This window comes from Lygodium microphyllum, chromosome 19 (genome assembly GCF_053477565.2).
Source record: "Lygodium microphyllum isolate KBCC chromosome 19, Lygodium_microphyllum_v1.1.10, whole genome shotgun sequence".
Taxonomy (NCBI): Eukaryota; Viridiplantae; Streptophyta; class Polypodiopsida; order Schizaeales; family Lygodiaceae; genus Lygodium; species Lygodium microphyllum.
This window is the reverse complement of record NC_141153.1, coordinates 63978047-63999372: the sequence shown is the minus strand read 5'-3', so window position 1 is coordinate 63999372 and position 21326 is coordinate 63978047.

Genomic DNA, 21326 nt, shown 5'->3' with positions numbered 1-21326 from the left:
TTATGAAGAAACCTCAATAAGTTATCCATTGAGTTAGGTGTAGCACTACATAATAAGAGGCAACATAAATTCTAAATGGAACTATATAGATACACTATGGCTAAGAAACATGAACTCTTTAGGGGAGCTACATTATTGGCTTGCACTCCACAAACAAAGGATCTTGAGGAGTTCAGAGCAAGAGTGGGGTCAATCACTAGAACCTTTGAGAGTATGGAACATATTTGTGAGATCAACCTAATGTCGCTAGAGCACCCAAAGGAGAACTTGGCCCATCACAGACCTAGATACAAGCAAGGGATAAAGGCTGCTAGCCTTGGCATCTTGAGCAAAGACAAGATTACCATGGGTAATTTTCCATGCAGAATCACCAAAAGATACATGATATCATGCATCATCCAATTGTCTAGTAGAGAGTAGGTTTTTGATAAAGGCCAAAACATGGCATACATAATATAAAACAAAAGTTATGCATGAAGCAAACTACAATCTAACATCACCAATGCCAATAATATCCAATGCCAAGTCATTTCCTAGTCTCACAGAACCTGTCATGCTGTGATAGGAATGAAGGCAATCCTTATGTGGGGTAACATGAAAAGAAGGCTCCAAACCAAGGAGCCAACATTGAGAAAAAGTGGGCGAGACATCAACCAACTAACTAGCATCAAGAGAAGAAGCTGCCAAGATGTAGTCATCATTAAACTTACACTCCAAGGCATTTATTTCCTCAATTTTCACGCTGATGGACTTACTAGGAACAATGCTATGATCATTAATCTTTTCTTGCACTTTTTCCTTGCCTTTCTCCTTGCGCTTATCATTGTGCATCTTATGGTACTATAGCCTAATATGGCCCTGCTTCCCACAATAATGATATGTAAAAGAGATCTTATGACCATGTGACTTACTACGAGATTGCCCATGAGATTGAGACTTCTGTGAGTCTCTACCATGGTCGTCACTACCACTCTTATCATCATGTATGTACCTAACAATCAATGTATGAGAAGTATGGGATGCATCCACATTTTTATTTATTTATCTCCTTGTGAGTAAGATACCGTCAATATCCAAGAGTTTCACGTCATTTTTAGGCATATTAGCACATACGGCAGTATGAAAAGTGTCCCATGACTCAGGAAGTATCAAATCTATTTTGACAATGACAATATAATAATGGATTTACATAGCTCATCCAAGTCTTTCCAAATATCATGATCAATGCCTTCAAGCTTTACACTCTTGGTTTTCCAAGGCCTAACCTACTTCTTTTGAACAAGTACTTGCCATGTCTGCATCTTGCAATAGGTGAACCTTATGCCATCAAGATTTTCAATATAAAAAATAATACTATCATTCAAAGAACCGACCATAATGATAGTATACCATTGTAAGATCCAAGAGAATGGGTTGTTATAAATGACTACAAATTAGTCCCCCAAAACTTAGCCAATGCTAAAAACTATAATTATAGCAAATTTGAAATAAGAACATTAGTGTATATTAATCCAATTATGGGAAAGTAGTCGAGAAATCAAGCTCCCACTTCCAAGGTTATCCGAGTAGCAACTAGGATACAAAGAATACAACTAGTAGTGACTATGGATAGACCATTAGTACCAAAGACTATTACAAACTCAAAGTGTCACTAAACCATAAATCCCATAAGCATATACCTCACTGACAAATTGTTGATAGAGGTAAGTGTCTGTGTCTAAAGCATACAAAATCAAATCATCCCATAAGTGGAGGTAATTGTGTCTAATACCATATAAGAGAGCATATTCATGAACCAAGACCTCCACTTTCTCAAAGAACCAAGCTCTGCCAAGAAAGTATAAGTGTCTCCCATTGGAAGTGGATCAAAAATGCAAAGTGAGCAAGCAAATATCAAGACGTATGCATCAAAGCATCTAGGAAGCCCAATGCATCACAAATACATCTATGAGCAAAAGTGTCAAATGAAGCATCAATACCTATCATAAGTAAGCATAAAAGCTAAAAGCAATCGGCCAAAGTCTAAGTATATCAAAAGTAGCTTAAATCCAAGTACCAAAGCATGTCATAACTATATCCATGCTCATACATCAATGCTAGACATCACCATAGACATATAGTATATGCAAAATACCATGTAGGCACAATATGCATTCAAAGCATGAAGCTTACTATTGTATGCTTGCTATCCAAACTATTATGATACCAATAAACCTTTGCAAATCTAAGCTAATCAAGCTTTAAACAATTTGATAATATCCCAAAAGCATAACCATACCATTCAGGCACCAAAATAGTATCCTTGAAGCATCAAAGATGCATTATGAAATTTACTATCTGTTATCCAAACCAAAACTATCCTATTTTTGTGAAATGGAGAATAGAAAACTATGTAAAATCAACTCTATACTTAGATTTGTAGCTCTCATTGTGCTCTTTGTTTCTAGCTCTAGAAAGCCTGAATTAAATACTATATACAAAAGTTATGGCCAAAATATGATAGTGCTATCAAGCTACCATAGTTGTCCAACCACAACTAATACAACATCCTTTGTATCCACTCAAAATGGATAGAATGGTTGCTCCTTAGCTCAATAAGCACTCAACAAGGATTAATTAAGCCCTGGAAACCTCCTAAATAAGTTGGGAGCAACAAGTTAGAATAAGCCGGGAGAATGAAAGACTCAATGTATACCTCAGGGGGGAATAAAAAATGGCTACCATGAAACCTTAAGCTAAAGCTTTGAACCTAGGCTAAAGCAAAGGATAAAGAAGCCCCTCTAATGCTTAGCTTTGATACCCATTGAAAGGTAGAGACCAAATGGAAGCACACAACCAAAAGCAATAGAAAACCTACTTTTCCCTTAGCAAATTCCTTTCTAGAAGTAATCCTCTTTGGGAATATTTATCTACAATAATTCTAGCATTAGGCTTGGATGGATTCGTGGGTGAGTCACATGATATTAAAAAACCTTGGAGTGTCAGAGTCAAACACAAATCCTAGTGAGGATGGAAAAAGAACTTTGAAAGAACTACTCGAGGCACAAGTAGAGAATATAGAACCACTCGGTAGCCAAGAGAGAACACCAAAGCTACTAGAAAGAATAATGCAACTTCTCAACTTGAAGCATTGGAATAGAAAGGAGAAGGATAAAGTGTGTTTAAATAAAAACAATATTCTACTCAAGGCTTAACATCTAAAATTGGAAGTCAACTAATGACTGTTGTGTTGAGCAAAGAAAGACACTTTGATTGTAATGGATGACCTAACATGTGTAGCACCTACATCTTGCTCGACTGTTCATGGTGTCAAACTTGTTGAAACACCCGAGAAACATTCCTTGTATGGAAATTTCACTTCACAAGAAGAGCTTGATATAGCAAGTCAATTGGGATGAGAAAGCATGGTGCTTGATATCGATGGCTATGTTTTTTGCCTTATTGAAGGCCCACACATTCTTGACCATTACACTCCACTTCAAGACGATTCTGACATCTTTAAGTGATTTTGTCCCAAGTTGGGTGACATTGACCTTACCCCATTATCTTCTCCTTTTACTCTTTTCCACCTCACGTCCTGATGCAAAGTAGAGTGATTTACACAAAACCTCTCCTCATGAGAAAATAAGAAAAAGGAGTAGTATGCTTGAGCATCCCAAGCATAGGCTAGCACCTATTCAAGAAACTACACATGATACCAACTTCAAAACAACAAGTGCCATTGACTCAATATCTCATAACTCATACTCAACTCACAACAAAAACCACCAACTAAATCGAAACCTAGTTTTATCATTAGAATTCTCCATAAAATGGTAGACGACATAGCTTGAAATGAGAATCATACAATGTTGAATGCAATAAACTAATGATACTTGTCCGTGTCTACCCCCAAGTCAATGTTGGCGTGGTAGTCGAAGAACATGTGGAATTTCTCAAGTGGATCATGTCATGGAAAGAACAAGAATTGTGTGTGTGTGTGTGTGTGTGTGTGTGTGTGTGTGTGTGTGTGTGTGTGTAGTACCAAATTTCCTTAACAAATTGAGCAATATAAATTTTTTGAAAATTAATAAATTATCCTAGATTCAAGTTGATAAATATAAACCTTACATATCCACATGAGATTATATTTACATATAAAGCAAATAATTTCACTGTGGAATATTTTTCTTCAAATAATAATATAAAATTACTTAATTTTGAGAAAGTACACAAATTCAAATTTCATTGAAATGTACAATGTAGGGAGAGGAAAAGAAAGTGGATTTAGTCGAAAGTAGTCCATGGGAGTTATTTTCCCAGCTTGAGTAAAAGAAGGGTCCAATTATTACATGCATCCATACAAAAGAAGAGGGTGAAAACCTTATATTCTAGTGCGTATTGTAGATATCATCACCAGATTGAGTTGTCATCCTAGTCTCACCTATGAAACTGCTTGAAAAACTAAATCCTAAGGATTTATGTAAATATTGTCATGCAAAACCCTTGAGTGAAACCTTATCCAATGGAATATAAGGTACAAGTTAGATCTTCTCATAAAATCAAAGTAGTCTCTTCAATGTATTCATATATATTTCCAATCTTTCTAAACCCTCATACTTAAATATAAGTAAGGCCCATACACAAGAATGCTTTAAATGGCAATATAATTATCTCAAAAACTATGGGTATATAGTGCAATAGTAAAAAGAGCTACCTTAATACCCCTAACTTCAAACAACAACCCTACCATAGATAGAAGCTCATGGCTAATGCTTGTATAATGGATGCCCATATCAAAGCATACAGATTCCATTCATCACAGATCATTTAATGGAGCTTCAATCTTAGTTAGAAAGAATTTTCAAAGGTACAAGGGACACCAAGACAATACAACAATGTAGGTGGGTAAGTGAGGAATTGATATAATATTTGAGTTTAACCAAGGTAAATCCTTAGATACTTAAATAACTATGAAATCTTAACCAACTTTTAAACTCATGCCCAAAGTGCTACTAAGCTACCTTATCACTTAGTAGATAATAATATCACTAAGTATCCCACCAAACTACTAGGCTACTAAAACTCTGTGTGTGTGTGTGTGTGTGTGAGACATTAATTTATGATCATAAATGCTACAATTTAGGGGGAATACCTGATTCAAAAATCTTATCAAAATGAACCCCAAGGTATTTATTTTTCATCTAAGTATAGGCATAATAACCTTGCCTAGTGTAATGGTGGTCCTTGGCAGCCTCAATAGGTTTCACTTTCCAAAGGAAAAACCATTCTTAATGTAAGTTAGTGGAGGAAATAAGATATTTCATAAATGGGCTTGCAATGCAAGCCTATCATGATGTTAAAGTTCTCTTTGCTTTTAATCAAAAGCTAAAGCATGTCATAACCTTTTATATTCTTTAAGCACTTTTGCAAGTCCCTATCCTCTTAATCTAAGTTAATGGAGGAACTAATATATTTCATAAATGAGCCTGCAATGCAAACCTACCAAGATGCTAAGGCTCTCTTTGCTCTTAATGAGAAGCTAAAGCATATCATAACATTTTATATTCTTCGAGCACTTTTGGAGGTCACTACTGTCTTATCTAAATGATCGCATTTGTATGTGCTCATATCGACATCTTATGTAGCGATAATGCAAGATTAGCAGAGTTTGATGGCTAAGCTAAACCAATATATGGCTACATATCTATGAATATCCATTCTAGAATGTCCACTGAGTCCCCAATATGCTCGAAGACCCATACAATCATCAAGCGATAATACCAAAAAAAAAAACGAAATACTTAAGTATCCCCATTTTATGCCTTGAAATATCATCATGAGACATCATACTTGCAATATGGACAATCATGTGTCATTCAATCCTATTACTACCACACACAAGGCTCTGATATTGGGGTCTCACTATTTCATGTTCAGGGCATAGTTTGCACTAGTTGCATCTCAAATGACTTCTTTTTCATATAGACATGCCCGAAATATAGCTAGTAATACTACTATCCTTAAAGGTATCGCAAAAGGTCATCCAAGCCTGTAATGCAGCACACATCACAGATCTAGAAAATATGATGAAGCCGGCCATGCATGCAGCCTACATAAGCATCAGAGACATTCAAAAAACTACACTTTACGAAAGTATACAACATTAACTTAATTATCAGGTCTAGCATCCTAATGTGTCGAATGAGTATGCATATTTATGACCAGATGAATATTGTTAATAACTTGGCCAAGGAGACCAGTATACCACAAATAATAGAATCAACTAACATTATACAGCTAATGCACTTTTGCATCATGCAGTTATAATCAGGCCCTATAGTTGGTTGATGATGGATTCAGTCAACCCAGTACTCTTTGTGACTACAACAAATTCCAACAGACCAATATTCCAACATGTCACTAAGCAACATGAATATAACAGATATACATATAATCTGAAAAGTATTAGAAGGTCGTATCATAATTCATATATTAGACATGTAATCTTAGAATGCATGTGTGACTGTGTGTGTGTGTGTGTGTGTGTGTGTGTGTGTGTGTGTGTGTGAGAGAGAGAGAGAGAGAGAGAGAGAGAGAGAGAGAGTGTGTGTGTGTGTGCGTGTGTGTATGCATGTGTGTGTGTGTGTGTGTGTGCGTGTGTGTATGCATGTGTGTGTGTGTGTGTGTGTGTGTGTGTGTGTGCGTGTGTGTATGCATGTGTGTGTGTGTGTGTGTGTGTGTGTGTGCGTGTGTGTATGCATGTGTGTGTGTGTGTGTGTGTGTGTGTGTGTGTGTGTGTGTGTGTGTGTGTGTGTGTGTGTGTGTGTGTGTGTGTGTGTGTGTGTGTGCGTGCGGGCACACACATGTGCGTGTGTAGGAGAGATCTGTATGTATGTGTGTCCATGTGTGTCAGTATATATAAGCATCAATAAGAAAATCAAGGAGAAGTAATAAATATGTGTCTATGTGTGTATATGAGCATGTACATGTGTGTAAGTGTCTTTGCACATGTGTACGCCTACACGATGAGTTTTTTTAAATAAGCGATAAAAACAACAAAGCTTAGCCAAAATGGTTATATGTGTGTGATTAAAATATAAAGCAAAGTAGAAGTGTGTGGGGGGGGGGGGTGTGCCTATGGTGTGGATATTCTCCTCTGGTCCTTATAGCCAATGGTGTGGATCTTTTCATTGAATTTGTGAAGATAATGGTGCAAAGCTTCTCCTCCATGCTTGTACCCCAATGATATAAGAAAAGAAATCAAAATATAGTCCAGAGATCGAGGTAAATGCAATGCAAAATTGATGCCACATTCGATACTTTGCATCCCCCCAAGGGTAGATGCTTAGTGTCAAGTATTCTTAATTGGTGTATCTCTTTTTTTTTAAAGCAATCTTAAGCATAAACCTTGCATTTTTCTTGACACAATGATTCTATAATTAATGATAAGGGGGGTTTTACCTAGTAGCAGTGGAAATTTATCTAACCAAGCATCTACTTCGTGTTGGGCAATGATAAGGGGGTTTACCTAGTAGCAATGACAATTTATCTAGCCAAGCATCTACTTCATGTTGGGCTCCCTTTTGAGCCTCCCATTTGATTGGTTACTTCTTCTTGGTTGGTAATTGATTGGCCTTTGACACTAGACTAAGTGATGGCATTCATAGTTAGGTGGACGTTCCTTGCATTTTAACTATACCAATAAGAGCCTTATATTTCTGTAGAGGCAAGCTCAAGCTCAACCACCAAGACCCACGGATCGCTTATTGTTCAAGCATTCCAAGCCGAGCACTAATGGCTACCTCTTACATAGCCGACACACTATCTCTCTCTACGAGTGTAGTGAGCTTACCTCCATGCCCGATCGAGTTGCCTCCTCTCCCGAGCACTATGGTAGCTCCACGATCCAAGTGCAAGCTTCAAGCAAGCTCGATCCTCAAGCTCCAAGCTCCAAGCTCCATTGCCGTGAGCAAGAGAAGAGAAGAAGAGAGGAGAAGACAGAGAGCTTCTCCATCACAGTCCCTCACCCTCACACACTCACTCCCTCTCTCAAGCATAAGCTCAAGCAAGCAAGAAGAAGAAGAGGATAGCTACTTTGGCCACACACAAGAATGAGCTTCTCATTCACTTTTCAATTTTATATAAAATACCCTAAATCCCTTTTGGGTGGTCATCCCCTTATCCCCTTTTATACATGGCTGGCTGTGGTGGCCCTTTTTCCCATTGTCCTCCTATCTTCCTATCTTCCTTCCTATCACCCATCTACCTTTACAAATTGCACGGGTGAGAGCCCGACGCTCTTAAAATAAATCATGGTGCGCCTTGCGCTCTTTTACAAAAGTATTGACTTGCATTTTTTCTTGTGCACCTTGCTCCTTGATTTAGGATTTTTCTACACTTCTTGTGTTTCCAGATTCTTCTTGGCGCACCTTCATCTTTTGTTTCACTTCTGCCTTGTCCTTGTCTTCTGCTTTAGATTTTTCGAATTCTCCACCTTGTTCATCTAAGGGTTAACATTACTCCCCTCCTAGATGAGTGCCAGTCCCATGGCACTCACCGTTATAGATAGCAGGCTTTGGCATGCACCAAAGATGTGGGCGGAAGGAACTATTGTGGTTTGCCTTGGAGGAGTTTTGGTGGTGATGTGGATGAAGGTGGTTGGTGGCACTTTGTTGGCATGATTGGTTGGTGATAAGGTTGTTGAAGTTAGTGATAGGGCTGGTTTTGGTTGGGAGTTGCACTCATGGGTTGGCATAGGTGTTGATGTTCTGGGGATTCTACGGGTGACGATTCTTTGGTAGGCTTACATGACGATAAAGGATAAGAATTCAGAGTTGAGTGTTGATAAAGAGGTGACGGTACTTTTGTTGGAGTTTGCAATACCTACAATTGAAAACCCCACAGATGTGGTCTCTCCCTAAGGGTTAGTGCTAGTCTTCTTATCATGCATAAGACATAGTTTGATTAGTTTGGGAGACAAGTCGAACTCTAAGCAAGCCGAGAGTATTGTCTTGCACTTGAGGACCCAAACAATGTATAGATTTGTGGTGCAGATATTATGTGAGTGCACGTGCATACTTAGATATTACATAGTTAGAAGTCTGTTGGTCTGGTTCCTTGTAGCAATGTGTGGATGAAGTAAGGGTTCAATGGGGTGGAGAAATTTGTCGATGTTGAGGAGAAATATACTTAAAGGCCTCTTGAGACATCATTTGTGATTTTGTCAACACGATGTAGCATAATTGAGCTCATTGACGCCTTAACTTTTGGTAGCTGGTAGTTTTACAAAAGGATATAAGCATATGCTAATAATTTGAGTTTAGCCTCCAACTCGGTCAAGCACTATGTGACACTTCTATGTTCTATGAAGGCTTGTTTGGCTGCTATCTCATGCAAGGTTCTTGGAGTTTCCCTAGGCTTTAGCATAGCTGGGGGCTCAGGTCTAGATGAGTAAGATTGGTCAATGCTAGGATTACTTATGTCCCCAAGGTTTTCATGTTTCTCCTAAGGCTTTGTTGCTCTTGTGTCATGGTTCTCCTCAGATGTGACTGGTATAGTTTTGTCAACCTGTTGTGACAATGTTGTATCCACTCTTGATTGGTCAATGCAAGTTCTGTTGTTGTCGGTGGATTGAGTGTTGCAAGCAACCATTGATGGTAATGGTTGTTTTGACTTATCAGAACACACTGATGTGTCTGAGGTTTCACCACTGCTAGGAGAGATGCCAATGGGTTCATTCGTGGATGGACTCGATGATTTATTCCTCATCTCTTCAGCACTCCTAGTCTCAATCTTCTTGGTGTCTACAACCACTTGCAACTGCCGTTGTTTTTGTTGTTTTCTCCTCTTTTTCTTGGGCAATTGAGGTGTATCTCTTGAAGACTTGGGACCCTGAATTAGGTTAGCTATTGATGTGCTTGGTTGGGCCTTAGCATTCTCTTTCTCTAGTGTGTCCTCATGGGACATAGCTGTAGCCTGCTAAACAACCTCGCTAGGTTGTGAGGGTACAACTACCTCTATTCTTAGAGAGTCTAGATCTTTAGCTAATTCCCCTCTATTTAGCTCCTCATTCGATTGTATTGACAGTTGCTCCTAATCAAGGAGTGTTTGCTTTAAGCTCTTGTCATTACCCATTGGAACATGCCTCCATTGTTTCTTATCAGACTGGGTGTTGTGTTTAGAGTTGTTTTTCTCTTGCTCTGGAGGTTCGAGTGACTTTAGTGTAGAACCAAGAGATGGCTTAGGGTTCCTCTCATGTAGTCTTGGATGAAACCAGCTGAAGAAGTCAGGGTTGTATTGATGGGAAGCATAGAGATCTATGATTGTAGGGTCTTGAGTGAGGTAGAAGACATATGCGCTTGCTTTTGATGAGATCTGCGCTGATAGAGGTGGTTTAGCAGGGGGTTTTGGTACCCAAATCCATCGGTTACCTACGTAATACCCTTGAGCATGTAGCAACACTTTGGATATCCATCCCGGCATTGTGCTGGCTCTCCATTGATACCTTTGTCTATAAGGCTTGGGCTTCTTTTGTAGTCTTCTACAATATTTATAAGTCCAAAGCCTATCCTTGGCATTGTCTCCTAACATTCTTGTTTCAAGCATGGCCTCGCTCGCTGGTTCTCTCTATTCAACATGCACTTGTATCAACTCTTTCAACAAGTCCTTGCTCTCATTACTAGGCTTGCCTTGTATGTTAAAATGTTCCTTGTCTTTCCCTTGAGGTTTGATGAGGTCACCCTTATTAAAGGTTGTGATTATCCTTATACCACCCGGTATTGTCAAGTGTATCCTCTGTGCTACATAATTGGCCTCACACTTCGTCGCCCTTTTGAAGGGTCATCCTAGGAGGGTTTCCTTTCCACAATTAGCACTATTTGGAGGAGCATGGAATAGGATAGGCAAGCTTTCAGTTTCAATAGTTACAAGGAATTTACACTTTCCTATAAGTGCTTGTGGGTGTCCCCCGTAAGGATTAAGAGTTGCATTAGTCAGTGTGAGCTCGGGTTGGCCTAGTAGGGTCCATGCTTCATAGGTCAAGATATTAAAATTGGCTCCTTCATCGATGAGAGCATCGACAATGTGCTCTCCTTGTGCGGTGAGTTTGACCCTAAGATAAGTAGGTAGTACTATGTCTTCAGCTTCCAAGTCTTGGCTTATAAATTTAAGCCTTCTGACACATGCATTTGAGTCCCCAACTACACAATCAGATGTGGATTCTCCACTGATGTCTTGGGTCATTTGTGCAGTGACATTCAAGGTGCATCTATCGTCAGGACTATCATGTCTAGTCGTCCTCGCAGTTGTAGCTTGATGTTGTTGCATTCTGCTTTGACTAGATCTAGTCCGAATACAACCTATACATGTTTTTATGGTGTGGTCTATTTACCCTTGTTGGCTAGATTGGCCCATTGAGGTTCTAGCTTTGTTTGTCTTTGTTCAGGTATGGGCTTTTGGTTGTTGTTTTGCAAGTGAGAATCTATGCTTGTGTAAAGCCATCACTATACTAGGATCTAATTTGGAGGACCTGTCACGGAGTGCATTTTCTCTCCAACCTACTTGGGGGAGGTGCGGAGGCCCCCTTTGCGAGGATCCCGGGGGGGGGGGGGAGTCTCCCTCGGCCCGCATGGCCATTACACTAAACACCATGTGCGATTTGAAGGACCACCATTCATAACCAAGTTTTGAACTACTTGCTCTAGATTTCAACCGAGTGATAGATCTATAATGTGTTTTCGCCTCTATATGGTCTATGGGTCTACATTTTCTTATTCTGTCTTGTTAGTTTGATTCTCACAATCGGACTATCCGATTCTGGGTGGTCTGACTTTCAGAGTCGAACTGTTCAACTGGACTAGGTCCGATTTCAAAGAGTGGTCCGATTGGTAGTTGGGTTCGAGTCCTATGGTTGGTCCAACTATAGAGTGATCCAATTGTTGTGTGCGCTCAACAGGACAAATGGGGTGTCCGATTGCATGGGTGGTTCGATTGGGGAAGGTTGTTTGATTGGATGGTTGGGTATCCGATCAGACGGTTGGTCCGATCGAACCAAGGGCTTGGTCTAATTGTCAAAGAGTGTCCGACTGGACGGGTGGTCATTTTTTACCCTTATTTTCCTCGTTTTAGCCTGTTATATAGTAGTAAAAATCCTATTGTGTGCTCACAATGTTTTGCTCCTATCCTACCTAAATCCAAACAAAAATCACAAAGAAAACACCTACACTACTCCAACTTGCTTTTCCAAATCCAAAAAACCAAAAGCCTACTTGCTAAGGAGATCAAATACCTCTTTAAACTCCCTCGCTTCCTACCTATCTACCTCAAGCACCAATTCGGGGAAAACCCTACTTCAATTCTCGATTCGAAGTGCGCAAGCACTCAAGGCTTGAATCCGTTAGTCCCGGCAATGAAACCAAAATGTAGAGGCAAGCTCAAGCTCAACCACCAAGAGCCACAGACCGCTTATTGTTCAAGCATTCCAAGCCGGAGCACTAATGGCTACCTCTCACATAGCCGACGTGCTATCTCTATCTACGAGTGTAGTGAGCTTACCTCCATGCCCATTCGAGTTGCCTCCTCTCTCGAGCACTCTCGTAGCTCCACGATCCAAGTGTAAGCTTCAAGCAAGCTCAATCCTCAAGCTCCACGCTCCAAGATCCATTGCCACGAGCAAGAGAAGAGAAGAGAATAAGAGAGGAGAAGATGGAGAGCTTCTCCACCACGGTCCCTCACCCTCACACACTCACTCCCTCACACTCTCATGCTTCCTCTCTGAAGCACAAGCTCAAGCAAGCAAGAAGAAGAAGAAGATGAAGAAGAAGAAGAAGAAGAGGAAAGCTACTTTGGCCACACTTAAGAATGAGCTTCTCATTCACTTTTTAACTTTATATACAAAACCCTAAATCCCTTTTGGACGGTCATTTCCTTATCCCCTTTTTTACATGGCCGATTATGACCTAGGCCCTTTTTCCCATTGTCTTCCTATCTTTCTACCTTCCTTCCTATCGCCCATCTACCTTTACAAATTGCACAGGTGAGAGCCCGACACTCTAAAAATAAATCATAGTGCCCCTTGCGCTCTTTTACAAAAGTATTGACTTGCACTTTTTCTTATGCACCTTTCTCCTTGATTTAGGACTTTTTTGCACTTCTTGTGTTTCCAGATTCTTCTTGGTGTGCCTTCATCTTCCATTTCACTTTTGCCTTGGCCTTGTCTTCTGCTTTAGATTTTTCAGATTCTCCACCGTATTCGTCTAAGGGTTAATAATTTCCTTAACTTATTGATTGGCCTTTGACACTAGATTAAGTGATGGCATTCATAGTTAGAGCATACATTCCTTGCATTTTAATTATACCAATAAGAGCCTTATATTTCCTTAACTTATTTACTCGAGGGGGTCGCCTCAAAAAATGTAAGTGTACCATGTGCGATCAATAGAAGGGTTATTTTATTTGGTAAAATTTACAAGATTACATGTACAAAAGGGATTTTTTAAATTAAAATTTGGAAAATTCCCATAAATTGGTTAAAGGAAAATGATTCATTTTGTTACCTTACAACATGTAAGGGTATTTTCTAATACCCTTTGAACATACATGATATAAAGAGTTTACATATAGTGACTCCCCCCTCTCCCCCCTATTTGATTCTATTTTCCTTTGATTGCATCAATGGCTAATAGAGCACTTAGAGTTGCAATGCCCTTCTTCAATGTAGAAGTAGTACATTTAGGGATGATTTGGCATCCTTTGGGGTGTGTAGCCACAACAGCCTTGAAATCGGTAGGCATGGCCAATGCTATCAACATAGGGTCAAGAGGGATCTCTATCAAGGCAATTATTTCTTGAAGTCAATACCTACTATATTCTTTTTGATTCCTCACTTGAAGCCCCCACCTTTTGGTGCCAATTTGTACGCAAGAGATTACTAGTCTAGTTAGTATAGCTAGCTACCACTGTTTGCGATGGGGTTGGTAGTTTCCAACCATTGTAAGCACACATATTGGTAATTTTTGTCCTTGCAGGATCAAGGGAGATCTTTATTAAGGCAATTGATGTAAGAGATTACTAGCCTAGTTGCTACATGTAGCTTCCAAAAGTTTGGGATGGGGCTTATGGTTTCGACTATTGCAAACTTAAATGCTAGTAATATGTGTTAATGTGACAAATTTTGCACCAATGTTGATTGATTCCACACTTGGAAGTGAGATATCCTAGGTTTTTGCACTTTTTGCACCGTATTTATGTTTGCAGTTTACGGTCTTGGTCTATGTCTTTGGCCATTGTAAACACAAATATTGTTATAGTGTGTTATAGTGCAGCAAATTTCACACCAACATTGATTTAGTCCACATTACAAAGTGCGGTGGCCTAGATTGACACACTTTGTGCACCATAGCTATAATTGTGGTTCGAGAATGGGGTCTCCATGGGTGCTCTTTCTTTCATCTTTCATTGCAAGGTTTTTTGGGCTATTCGACTTTAGGCACATTCCTATCACTAATATTTTATTTGTTGGAGTTGTTTTGACTATTGGACTCACAAGAATGGTGTCCAAGTTCTTGCTCTTTGAGGATTTCTTTTTCTTGCTTCATAATTTGAAGTTTTTGGGGGAACAACCCACTTGGGTAGTTTGGTTGATTACATTGCTTGTGGGGGTGTATGATAGATCACAATGTGGCCAGAGAGAGTAGTACAAAGACCTTGGTCTTATTTTCCTTTCTCTTCTCTTGATGAATTCTCTCAACCTATTGGGAATGGATTTTTCATTTGTAAAAGCACCAACAAAAGGTTACTTTAGTACCACTGTAGGGTACAAAGTGAGTGATTGAAATTTTGATTAGCAAAGCAATTTCCTTTTCATCAAGAGGGGATCCAAGGACTACCACTTTTGGGCTTCATTCACTGGGCCTAGGTTGTCCAAGGCACACTTTTTGACATGTGTGTGTATGAGGATTTGGGTTATCCTCCTTACTACTGCAAAATCATGGGTGGTTTGACTGTTACCATTACCATGATGATAGGGAAGGAAAAGGGTGGGTGTGAGTGATACAATTAACACTTGTGGATTGCAAAATGAGTGGCACAAAACAAAATAGGTGAGTGATTGAAAGCTAAATGGGGTGTTTGTGGGTTGAGGTGTGTGAGGGACCGCTAGGTTGCTTTGGAGATGAGTAATGACAATTGTGAAGCCTACATCATTAGGGAGGACTTGGTGGGGTTTCTAAAGGTAGCCCTTGGGAGAGGGTGTGCATGAACTCCTTTCTGTAGAAATTTTGTTGATTGTGGTCACTATGAGTAATTAATATTTCAAATAGTGGCACATATGTGTCTTAGGCCCAAAAATACCAAATAGCAAGTGTAAATCAACATAAGACATCTAAGGTCCATAATTCACATAGAATTACCTACTATCAAGTTTATGAAAGAGACATGAAATTCAAGACATTTGGACATGTACTTAATAAGATTGCAATGGTACAAGTGTTGTAGAGACTAATAGCATATATGAAACTAATTAATAAACTTTATTTATAATGGGCCAAGCACAATTCACTCTAAGCCATGGCAACCTTGATTTAAGGTTGCTAAGATACATAAGTATTGTGAGAATATGCTATTGTCTAGGTTATCTCTTTACAAATATCTCAATGGGGTTTATAGAGCTTCTATGGAGGTATTGGGGAGTCTTAATCTTGACTGTTGTTGTGATACAATATTTCCTTTGAGTAGCTATATACCTACTATAGTTACTCCTTAGTAGTTGTGATACCCATCTACCCTATATGTCACATGCTTCGCTTGAAGGTTTGTCATGATGTGCTAGTAGTCCCATCAATGACCAACATGGGCATTGCTTCAATAGATAAAAATCTTGAAAAGAGTAAAAACAAGAAGCTAATAAATTTGTATTATAAGGAGCTTGTTGTTATTGTAAGAACTACAACATAACATGCTTCGAGTTCCAAATATTTTTATCAGGGAGGATGGTGAAAAACTAGCAAAGGATGAGTGTGGAGGAAGTGGCCTTAATTCCATGTCAGGGGAGTAAATCCAAATTAAGGAGCCTTGCCACGTGGCACCCCATGCATTTGTTTGCATGGGAACTTGCCTAGGCAATAGTGTCCAAGCTCCATTCTAAAGGACACATAGAAGATGAAATATTTGGATATGGATGTACCATACATGGACAAGTTATGCTTCAAATTGTCAAGGAGTAAAATTGTTGGTATCTATTATAATTGTGGAACTTGGGGCACTATTATAGGGAATGTTGCGAGGTAGTGAGGAAGAAGTTACATGCAAGATGGCAATAGATAAGAAATCTTGGGTGGATGTTATAAAGCAAAAGCAACCACTGATAAATGGTACCAAAAGTAACATAAAAAATGATAATGAAGAATAGTGGCAAGTGGTCATGAATAAGAAGGGCAAAGAAAAGTAAGAAATGGTAGTACTTGGGAGCACATGGGTTAACCCACTAGCCATTATAAATTTTTGGAATAAAGTGGCCATCCCTAAATCAAGTAGGAATAAAGCAAATGCCTTCATTAGTATTAATAGGATTTCGCTAGAGCAAGAATATCCTGAAATTGATGCAAAATTGAAGATGTTTAACCATCAGAATGGAACTAGAATATATGCGGCCAAATACTATAGTTGGTTCACAACAGAAACCAACTTTGACAAATCAGCTAATCAAGGTGAAGTACAAAACAAAGTGGGGTTTAATGAGCAGGGTATGTTGGAAATACTTCTTTTAATATTAAAGTCAAAAGAGTCATTCTCTAGAAGTGGATTTACAAATATTAGTTTGATGTAGTACTACTTCAAGAGCACAAAATGCATTGCTGGAGTGGGAACAATTTTGCATACATAGAGATTACACTTGCTACGTGGGAGGAATACTTAGGGGAAACTCTAGTGCATCACAATTGTCAAGACAAGCAAAACTCCAAGGTTAAAATACAAATATGAAGATGGCATAATAAATCGAGTAGCATTGGATTGGGAGGATGATGGCCTAGATGTAGTCAATATCTATGGGTTCGATGACATAATAATGAGAAAGTATTTGTGGAGTGAATTGATGGATCTTAAGTCGAAGTCAGGGCTGATGGCCTAGATGTAGTCAACATCTATGGGTTCGATGACATAATAATGAGAAAGTATTCATGGAGTGAATCGATGGATCTTAAGTTGGAGTTAGGGCTGATAGGCAGAGACTTCAATATGATCACCAAGGAAGGGGATGCCTCAACTAATGTTGTCCGAATCCTTGGAGAGGAGTTGGTAATCTGGCAAGTAGTAGAGGACAAATTTGGCCTTAATCTTGCAAGTAAGGGAGCCACCTCCAACTTTCAACTCCCGAAGCATGCTCAAATATTGGGCAAGATTGGATAGATGGCTTTGCACTAAGGATGATTGTTGGCAACCATATTTTGTAAGTGCATACATCAACTTTAAATGTTTATTAGCTAACCACTATTCGAGTGTATTGCAATTAAGCTCGTTCAAGTTTAACATGGCTCAAGGCCAACATAAGGCATTAGTGTTGAATCCTAGACACTTCATGCAAATTGAATTCAAATATATGGTAGAGGGTGCATTGGAATACTACAAGCATGCCATAATTAGCAACTCTTCCCACACATGGGATGAATTTGCAAATATTCTCCAACAATGCATAAGATTGCAAGGCCTATGGCTCTACAAACATGAAAGAGAAGAAATCTCTTGGAGAGAGATACTATGAAAAACTTAGCAAAATGTGCTTATGGAAGAAGGCTCAACAATGAAGAAGAGATGTTGATTAATGGGCAGTGAACATGGCATGGAATATGGTGTCTTTGGTATTTCTTGCAACTTGGAGGTCTTGAACAAGCTATGTCTATAACTAATACGCATCACTTTTCTTCCTCTTCTATGGGAGGCAAGAAATGCAAGATATTTCAATGGCGATGTTTAGTAATTAGCTAGACCACTGTGGTCAAGAAAGTCAAGTGGTTTTTATAAATTTCATGTTTGCTAAGGAAAATTAGTCATAGGGATCTAAGCAAGGCTCTTAAGCTTTTAGCCATCTAATATCCCCTCCTTTGAAAAGTGACATTATTCTTTAATATAATGCAATATCAATCTATGTCTAAAAAGGGGGGTTCTTGTTATTGTAAGAACTACTAAAAACATGCTTTAGAAGAGGGTTCCAATTCTTGTTCCAATATAGCACCAACAATGCTATTGGTGTAAGAACTAAAAGCATGCTTTAGAAGAGGGTTCCAATTGTTGTTCCAATAATATAACACCAACAATGCTATTGGTGGAACTACATACATAAAATGCTTTCAAAGGGGGTTCTTGCTGCTATAAGAAAAAGGGGATCCCAATTTTGTCTTTGACATAAGCAACATTGCTATTAGAAGTATTGCATAACATGGTTCATGACAAAAATTGTCAAATATCCCCATGAGAGGGTAGAGGAGCCAAACCTCTTTTCCACTTCAATTTGAACGTGGCTACTCTAAATCTGTCTTTAGGATAGAGGGAAGGAGACACTCATTGCCTTTCACACACCCTGTCATATAATGAAGCTTAAGGATTCAAGATAGGAATATTGTTCCACAACAAAACACAATGTAGAAGCAAACAAGGTACAACATAATGAAACAAAAGTGTACGTATTAGTAACATTCCTTTGTGCATGATGGTTGCAAAAATGTGCAAGAGAGGTAGAGTATGTAACCTTATCAATATTATATACACCCTTGTGCTTTCTCCCTTAAGCATCAATTAAGTTCTTCATTGTCGTGATAATCTTCGTTAGGTTCGTCCTACATGCATTTTAGATGTTGTTGGAGGAGCTTCTCGTACATCAACTTGGCTATATTATCTCTTCTCTCCGCCCATAATATCACACTTTTATTTCAAACAATTCTTCTATTGGAGCATCCTTTACAACTTGCCCTCTCTATACTATCTCACCATATCTTGTGCTAATACAATATCAACTTCACTTATAGTCAAACTCACTTCTATTTGAGCCTCACTTTCAAGAACAACTTGTATGCAAATTTGATGTTGCTTCTTGTACCCAATCACTTACAAATGAATCTCCATGCATTATGCACATAATACATAGCATAAATATATTGCAACCATTTGAGGAACATTTCCAAGTTCCATGTTACGCCTTTTAAGCAACATAAACTTGAACATTCCAAATGCCCTCTCCATGAGCATATGAAAACTTGATTATATAAAGTTCCAATGATTTTTACGACTTTTACATCTACTCAATCCATTCTAGAGTCCTTTGAAGGAGATATCATGCACTGCCTTACTGAGTATGTGCAATCACCAAGCAAATAATATCTCCCAAACCTAGCAAAATGAATGTTTGCCAAGTTTGACTTGGGAGAACAAAAACAAATCATGTGTAGCACATGCCCGACACACATCATAATCCCATATGCAAAGTTTAGCCATCACAAATGGAATCAATTTCCTTTTTATTGAATAGTTGGCATGAAAAAATTATCAAGATGATGATCGGGATGGCTATACCATCCAATACTCCTACCACAAGAGGTATATCATGGATGGCCTCAAAACATGTAGCTATCCTTGCCATTCCCCACTCGACTGGCCACTTTGTGTATAGGTCGTGTAGCGTAGACTTCTTAATCTGCATGAACTCATTCAAAATTGCACAACTTGTGCTTGTGGCACAAGCATACATGGCACCGATCACAACCTAGACTAGCACCTATTGGAACTCTATGTAATAAAGTCAACACACATCTCTCTACTTAAGGTCATTGTAAGTGTAAAATTTTCAAAATATGAATTGTAAAGAATTCAATATTTAAGTTTTTGATCATAATAGATATGTATTCAAGCAAAGCCACATTAGATGAACTCAAATATGCAACTTTGAATGTGGATGCCATGTGGAAAATAGACAATTGTGAACTTTTTAGCCAAATAAAAGTCTTTCTTTCAAATATGGAGATGGATAAATCATTATAAAAGGAACTTTGAATGGCAACCTAAATGAAAGTAGATAACAAGGATAATAAAACAAGAGCAATACAATGATCTATGTCGTTTTTCACTTATCTTCAACTTTATCCAAGAGGATCAATGCAGAGCCCAAGATCTCCAAAACTGCCAATTTATTTTCCTCACTTGCCTCCCTTTGTGCATTAGCAACTTCGCTCCAAGCATCCACAACTTCTTTCCTTTAGCAATATGCTAAAGATGCTTCAAGACTCCATGTCCTATTTCAATTGCTTGTGTAATAAAGCTTTCTCTCAAAGCTTCATGCTTATTGGCATGTATTGTCTCCTAGAGGCAATTGCAAGACAAATAATTGCCTTATAGCGAGTTTGTCCTAGTTTGTGCTAGTATCTCTTCAGTTGTTGGGGTTTGTCATATTGTAGGTGCATGGCAATACGAATGCACATGTGCCTAATCATGCATACACTCATGAACTACATCATACCACTTGCAAAACCATTAGAAATCATTGTTCGAAACAAAATATGAGTCATGTTAGGTTTCTAGGCTTCATAAACACATCCCCACTTCTTATAGTGAGCCTTGCTATCATTGTTGAAGTTAGGAAATACAATAGGAAATTTGGGCTCTAATTGAGCCTTTCAACTTATAGATGATGAATTTATATTGTTCTTTCTTACACTCAACAGACAAAAAGTTGATAGCCCAAGAAGAGAGCTTCTCAAAACAATTAGCTAGATCCATCATAGCCTAAGTTGTGCCCTTAAAAGCCATTTGATTCATGCATTCCCATATCTTATAGACTGTTGTAGTTCTTATGATTTTCCACATGTCAAAAAGGACTGGAGACATCCTTCCTTTCTAGCCTAAAAGAGAATGCTTCCAAAAATGCAGTTACAGAGCTAAGCTCTAATTAGGCCCTCTTGAACCTTCTACCAAATTCATCGAATAAAAGAGCATGCTTCCAATGCCAAATTCATTTAATAAATTTGCACAATCGAAATATTTGAAAATCATGTTTCTCAAAATGCTTGCAAAGGGGACAATGGGTGGCTTTTTATCCACTTAGACAATCCATCGCTTGTTAGAAACTTCACCATCATAAGTCACCGAAAGAAAAGACCAACCTTCAAGTTTTGAGCATTAGGCTTTTGAACATTTTACAAGGCCAACAAGTTATCTAGGCTTACCTAGAATGAAAATTCTTTCAACATCCAATCCTTATTCTCATTTAAAGGCACATTCCTTAACCGTAGGACCATCATAAATATGATAAGTGACACGTTGAAGAGAAATTATTGGGATTCTTCAAGAGAAGATGGTCATCT